General features: G+C 42.7%; 1 pseudogene; it reads right to left on the reverse strand.

Annotated features, from left to right (window-relative positions):
* LOC111970499 (glutaminase liver isoform, mitochondrial-like) overlaps positions 1–7,405 on the reverse strand; it is a 48,090-nt pseudogene that overhangs the window by 25,810 nt on the left and 14,875 nt on the right.

The following is a 7,405-nucleotide window of genomic DNA, read 5'->3' on the forward strand; positions in this document are numbered from 1 at the left end:
CACAGAAGTACAATGATGCTTCACTATTTGGAGACTAAGTCTTTTCTTCGAGGGCTGAATCATGTCCACGTGGTAGAAAAGTAGAAGATCCTATCAACCTGAACTTACGTGGTCTTAACTTGACTGATAATCAATATCATAATTTGTCCACCAAACTAACAACAACACCGCAAGACAGTAATGTACAGCACAGGAGCAAGGGTTCCCTTACTCACCTTCCTCATCCAGGTAGAGTTGTTGAATTGAGTCCGCTGGCTCTCCATCCCCACATAGCGTGTTAGTCCCTTCTCTGTCCCGGCCTCGTGGATGCCACAGCATACTCCAGTGGCTTCACACACGACGACTGGAGACAGAAGGGCTGCTTAGTGTCCCCTACTGAGTGTCTGGGGGGAGAGGAGGGATAGAACAGAGGTGGGAAAAAGGCCATTAGTAAAGAGGAATAAAGGAAGAACGGATGAGAGAGGACCAGAGACAGAAGAAGGAGAGAGAGGACCAAGAACAAAGGAAGAAAGAAGAGGACCAGAGAAATAGAGGAGAAAGAGAGCAGAGGTACCAGAGAGAAAAGAGAAGAGAACCAGAGGAATAAATGAAGCGAGGACCAAGAAAAAAGAGAGAGCGAGACCAGAGGAAAAAAAGAGAGAGAAGAGAGGACCAGAGGAGAAAAAAGAGAGAGAGAGGACCAGAGAGAGAAAGAGAGAGAGAGGGACCAGAGGAAAAGAGAGAGGGACCAGAGGAAAAGAGAGAGAGCGAGGAGGGACCAGAGAAGAAAGAGAGAAGAGAGAGGAGAGGAAGAAAAAGAGAAAGAGAAGGACCAGAGGAAGAAAAGAGAGAGAGAGAGGGACCAGAGGAAGAAAGAGGAGAGAGGCCAGAGAGGAGAAAAAGAAAGAGAGAGAGAGAGAGAGAAAGAGGAAGAAGAGAGAGAGAGAGAAGAGGACCAGAGGAAGAAAGAGAGAGAGAGAGAGAGAGGACCCAGAGGATAGACAAGAGGGAGAGATGAGAGCGAGGCCAGCAGAGAAGAAATAAGAGAGGGGAGGACCGAGGAAGAGAGAGAAGAGGGACCAGAGGAAGAAAGAGAGAGAGGACCAGAGGAAGAGAGAGAATGTCTCCAAGGGGAGTCGTATTATAGCATGGAGGACCAGATGAATGAAGGAGTCAGTAGGTATGAGTCACTTGTCCGTCCACTGTTCATCAGGGAGTGGTTGTACCCACCTCTGTCCGTCCACTGTACACAGTGGTTTGTACCCACCTCTGTATCCAGCCCACTAGTACAACGGGAGGTTGTACCTACCTTCTGTACCACGATACCACTTGTATCAATCTTAAGGGTAGGTTTGTACCTACGCATTGACTCTGTCCGTCCACCGCAATTGTAACAAGGGAGGTAGTTGGTACTAATCCTCATGTCCCGATCCAGTGACACTGAGTAGATTACGCTAGGGATGTGAGGTTGGTTATCTCATCCTCTTGTATCGTTTCTATATTTGTGTAGCGAGTATCAGGGAGGGTTTTTACCTACCTCTGTCCGTCACTGTACACATGGGACCACACCCACCAGAGAATCAGTGACTGTAATTTTGCCAGTGTGAGGAATGTAGAACTGCTACCTGTAAACCAGGAAGTACAGACATCCACAGAACTTACCAGAGACCATATACCATGTAGATAATAACTCTCAGTCACTTCATGTTTGTTTTGAGTATGCAATATTGGGATAACAACAGCTAAAGGACGACCAATTCATTCAGGATATGGAAGATAATTAGGGCCATGAGTTCAAGGTTTCATGAACAATCGGTTTAATAAGCAGCATTTTGGACGAAGGTATCATCATGGCCGTATTGGAACTATTGCACTCACTAGAGTAGACTCTGGCGTGTCAGTGACTACCTGTGAGCAGAGTGCAGCACAGGAGCCACCTGGTACATGCTGTAGCTATGGATTCTATAATATATCTTACAAAAAACATATCTATACTTAACATAATCATATTAAATCCATGTTGAATGATATTACTGTTTAGACTAGTTGTCCTGTGTTGCATCGATAGTACTGAATGCGGTGCCTGTTAATCGTATATGCATGATCATATAGCTAATTCTCCAACGACTTATTAAACGGTTATTTAACAATTGTTATATTTAACAATGCAATGCGTATTCACTGTTCGAAAGGCACTGTCGTGCATCCAGTGTGACCTATAGATCCTCGAGGTGAGCAGCCCCTTCAATCAGCCTTTAGTGCGTTGATAACATAATTATCGATTCATATTAATAGGTCTTTTACTTTGTGGGTGCTTTTGGAAGCCTCACTGATTTTTAGTGTAAGAGATGATATTCGGTTGATAGTGTTCATTATGGTCGATCATTCTAGACATGAATTTACGTTTTTACTGAGGGTAGATTGTGCTACTATGGTCGTGCGATGCTGTGCACAGAGTCAGGGTCATACTGAAGCACTTTGAGGGATTTTCTCGCCTGTTTGGTCTCGGTTTGCGAACTATGTGTGATAGACACACTGTTCGTTTCAAACGGGGGATATCTGACTTATCAAAGTGATTTTGCGAAAGATAAGGCACAATCACGATGGCAGCGATGTACCTAACCATAAACAGTCGATGTGTCCTTTTTCTTAATATATCAATACACAGCAAGTTACATGTTTGTTGTAGACCTAGCTGTATATTGAGGTTATAGGTGAGATGCGCAGGTCTTACCTCTGTCCGTCCACTGTACACAGGGACACACCCCAGAGATCAGGACTGAACTTGGCCAGGTGAGGAATGTAGACTGCTACCTGTAACCAGGAAGTACAGACCATCAGAACTACCAGAACCATATCACATGTAGATAATACTCCACACTTCAAATGTTTTGTTTGAGTACATGCCATAGAACAACAGACTAGAGGACGACCAATTCATCAGGATTGGCCGATAAATTAGGGCCGATTTCAAGTTTTCATAACAATCGGTAATCAGCATTTTTGGACACCGATCATGGCCGATTACATTGCACTCCACGAGGAGACTGCGTGGCAGGCTGACTACCTGTTATGCGAGTGCAGCAAGGAGCCACGGTAAGGTGCTAGCTAGCATTAAACWTATCTTACAAAAAACAATCAATCTTAACATAATCACTAGTTAAATACACATGGTTGATGATATTACTAGTTTAACTAGCTTGTCCTGTGTTGCATATAATCGATGCGGTGCCTGTTAATTTATCATTGAATCATAGCCTACTTCTCCAAACGGTTATTTAACAAGGTTATTTAACAAGCGCATTCACGAAAAAGCACTGTCGTTGCACCAATGTGTACCTAACCATAAACATCAACGCCTTTCTTAAAATCAATACACAAGTATATATTTTTAAACCTGCATATTTAGTTAATATTGCCTTCTAACATGAATTTCTTTTAACTAGGGTAATTGTGTCACTTCTCTTGCGTTCTGTGCAACAGAGTCAGGCTATATGCAGCAGTTTAGGCCGCCTGGCTCGTTGCGAACTGTGTGAAGACCAACTTCGTCAAACGGGGGATGACTTATCAAAAGTGCATTTGCGAAAAAAGCACAATCGTTGCACGAATGTACCTAACCATAAACATCAATGCCTTTCTTAAAATCAATACACAGAAGTACATTTTTTTAAACCTGCATATTGAGTTAAAGATATCCAGGTTAGCAGGCAATATTAAACTAGGGAAATTGTGTCACTTCTCTTGCGTTCATTGCACGCAGAATCAGGGTATATGCAACAGTTTGGGCCGCCTGGCTCGTTGCAAATTAATTTGACAAAATTTTACGTAATTATTACATAACATTGAAGGTTGTGCAATGTAACAGGAATATTTAGACTTATGGATGCCACCCGTTAGATAAAATACGGAACGGTTCCGTATTTCACTGAAAGAATAAACGTTTTGTTTTCTAAATGATAGTTTCCGGATTTGACCATATTAATGACCTAAGGCTCGTATTTCTGTGTGTTATTATGTTATAATTAAGTCTATGATTTGATATTTGATAGAGCAGTCTGACTGAGCGGTGGTAGGCAGCAGCAGGCTCGTAAGAATTCATTCAAACAGCACTTGTGCAAAAAAACCGATACCGTTAAAATTGAGATTTTTAAATATATTTTTTTATTAGTAATAATGACAATTACAACGAATACTGAATGAACACTTTTATGTTAACTAAATATAATTAAATCAATAAGAAATCAATTTAGCCTCAAATAAATAATGAAACATGTTCCAATTTGGTGTAATAATGCCAAAAACAAAGTGTTGGAGAAGAAAAGTAAAGTGCACTATGGCCATGTAAGAAAGCTTAACGTTTAAGTTCCTTGCCGCAGAACATGAGAAACATATGAAAGCTGGTGCTTCCTTTTAACAGGAGTGTCAATATTCCCAGGGTAAGAAGTTTTAGGTTGTAGTTCATTATAGGAATTATAGACTATTCTCCTATACCATTTTGTATTTCCCATATACCTTTGATATTGGATTGTTCTTATAGGCACTTTAGTATTGCCAGTGAGAAGAGCGTATAGCTTCCGTCCTTCTCCTCGCCCCACCTGGGCGTCGAACCAGGAACACATCGACAAACCAGCCACCCTCGAACAGATCGTTACCATCGCTCCACAAAAGCCGCGGCCCTTGCAGAGCAGGCAGAATACTTTCAAGGTCTCAGAGCGATGACTGTCACCGATTTGAAACGCTATTAGCCGCCACCCACTAAACTAGCTAGCCAATTTCACATTCGTTACACCAGCCTAACTCGGAGTTGATAGGCTTGAATCATTAACAGCCTCAAGCTTTGAGCACAGCGAAAAAAGCTGCTGGGCAAACGCACAAGTGCGTTGACATGAATTCTTTACGAGCCTGCTGCTGCCTACCACCGTCAGTCACGAGCTGCTCTATAAATATCACATCATTAGACTTAATTGTATAACATAATAACACAGAAATACGAGCCTTAGTCATTAATATGGTCAGAAATCCGAAACTATCAGTTAGAAAACAAAAGTTTATTCTTTAGGGAAATACGGAACCGCTGCCTATTTTATCTAACGGGTTGCATCCATACGTCTAAATATTCCTGTTACATTGCACACCTTCAATAGTTATGTAATAATTACGTAAAAAATTTTGTCAAATTTAATTGCAACGAGCCAGGCGGCCCAAACTGTGCATATACCCTGTGCGCGTGCAATGAACGCAAGAGAAGTGACCACAATTTCCCTAGTTTAATATTGCCTGCTAACCTGGATATCTTTAACTCAATATGCAGGTTTAAAAAAGTACTCTGTTGTATTGATTTTAAGGAAAGGCATTATGTTTATTTGGTTAGTACATTCGTGCAACGATTGTGCTTTTTCGCAAATGCCACTTTGATAAGTCATCCCCCGTTGACGAAGTTGGTCTTCACACAGTCGCAACGAGCCAGGCGCCTAAAACTGCTGCATATAGCCTGATCTGTTGCACAGACACGCAAGAGAAGTGACACCAATTACCCTAGTGAAAAAGAAATTCATGTTAGAAGGCAAAGATTAACTAAATATGGCAGGTTTAAAAAATAGTATACTTGTGGTATTGATTTAAGAAAGGCGTGATGTTTATGGTTAGGACACATTGGTCAGACACAGCTGCTTTTTTTCGTGAATGCGAGCGTGTAAATGAACCTTCCTGTGAAATAAACCGGTTGAGAGAGTCTATGATTCAAATGATAAATTAACAGGCACCGCACCCCTTCGATTATATGCAACACAGGACAAGCTAGTGTAAACTAGTATATCATTCAACCATGTGATTTAACTAGTTATTATGTTAAGATGTGATTGTTTTTTGTAAGATATGTTTAATGCTAGCTAAGCACCTTACCGTGGTCCTTGCTGCACTCGCATAACAGGTAGTAAAACAGCCTCCACGCAGTTCTCCTCGTTGGAGTGCAATGTAACGGCCATGATGGTGTCCCAAAAAATGTGGATTAATACCGAATTGTTATGAAAACTGTGAAAATCGGCCCTAATTTATCGGCCAATCCTGATGAATTGGTCTTGTCCTCATAGTGCTGTTTCTTAAGTACTCAAACAAAACTTTGAAGTGTGGGAGTAATTATCTACATGTGATATGTTTTCCTGTAGTTCTGATGTTCTGTACTTCCCTGTTACAGGTAGCAGTTCTACATTCCTCACCTGGCCAAGTTCAGTCCTGATCTCTGGGGACTGCTGTCCCTGTTACAGTGGACGGAACAGAGGTAGGGACAACCGTCCCTGTGTACATGACGGACAGAGGTGCGGTACAAGCCTCCCTCGTACATGACGGACAGAGGTAGGTACAACCTTCCCTGTATGTACAGTGGGACGCGACAAGAGGTAGTACAAACCTCCCTGTGTACAGTGCTGGAACAAGGTAGGTACAACCTGCCCTTGTACAGTGGGCGAACAGATGGGTACAAAACCGACCTGTGTACAGTGGACCGGACAGAGGTGGGTACAACCTCCCTGCTGTACAGTGGACGGACAAGTGACTCATACCTACTACTCCTTTTCATCTGTCCCCATGTATAATACACTCCCTGACATTTCTTCTTCTTCCTCTGGTCCTCTCTCTCTTTCTTCTCTGTCCTCTTCTCTCTCTCTTCTCTTGGGCCTCCTCTCCTCTTTTTCTTCCTTTCGTCCTCGCTCTCTCTCTCTTTGCATATCCTTCTGTCCTCTCCTCTCTCTCTCTCTTTCTTCCTCTGGTCCTCCTTCTCATCTCTCTCTTTCTTCCTCTGTCCTCTCTCTCTCTCTCTTCTTTTTCTTCCTCTGTCCTCTCTCTCTCTCTTCTTTCTTCCTCTGTCCCTCTCTCTCTCTCTTTTTTTCCTCTTGGTCCTTCTCTCTCTCTCTGTTTCTTCCTCTGCGTCCTCTCTCTCTCTCTTTTTCCTTCCTTGGTCCCCTCTCTCCTCTTTTCTTTTCCTCTGGTCCGCTCTCTCTTTCTTTCCTCTGGTCCTCTTAAACTCTCTCTCTTTCTTTCCTACTTGGTCCTCCTCTCTCTCTTTTTTCTTCCTCTGGTCCTCTCTCCTCTCTCTTTTTTCCCTCTGGTCCTCGCTCCTCTCTTTTTTATCTTTGGTCCTCGCTCTCTATTTATTCCTCTGGTCCTCTCTCTCTCTTTATTCCTCTGGTCCTCTCTCTCTTTCTTCCTCTATTTCTCTGTCCTCTCTCTTTTCTTTTGTTCTCTTCTGGTCCTCTTCTCTCCTTCTTCCTGCTTTCCTCTGGGTCCTCTCTCTCTCGATTCTTCCTTTATTCTCCTCTTTACAAGTGGCCTTTTCCCACCCTCATGTCTAATCCCGCCTCTCCCCCCAGACACTCAGTAGGACACTAAGCAGCCCTTCTGTCTCCATCGTGTGTGATCTCTCTCTTTTGTG

This window comes from Salvelinus sp. IW2-2015, linkage group LG11 (genome assembly GCF_002910315.2).
Source record: "Salvelinus sp. IW2-2015 linkage group LG11, ASM291031v2, whole genome shotgun sequence".
Classification (NCBI taxonomy): domain Eukaryota; kingdom Metazoa; phylum Chordata; class Actinopteri; order Salmoniformes; family Salmonidae; genus Salvelinus; species Salvelinus sp. IW2-2015.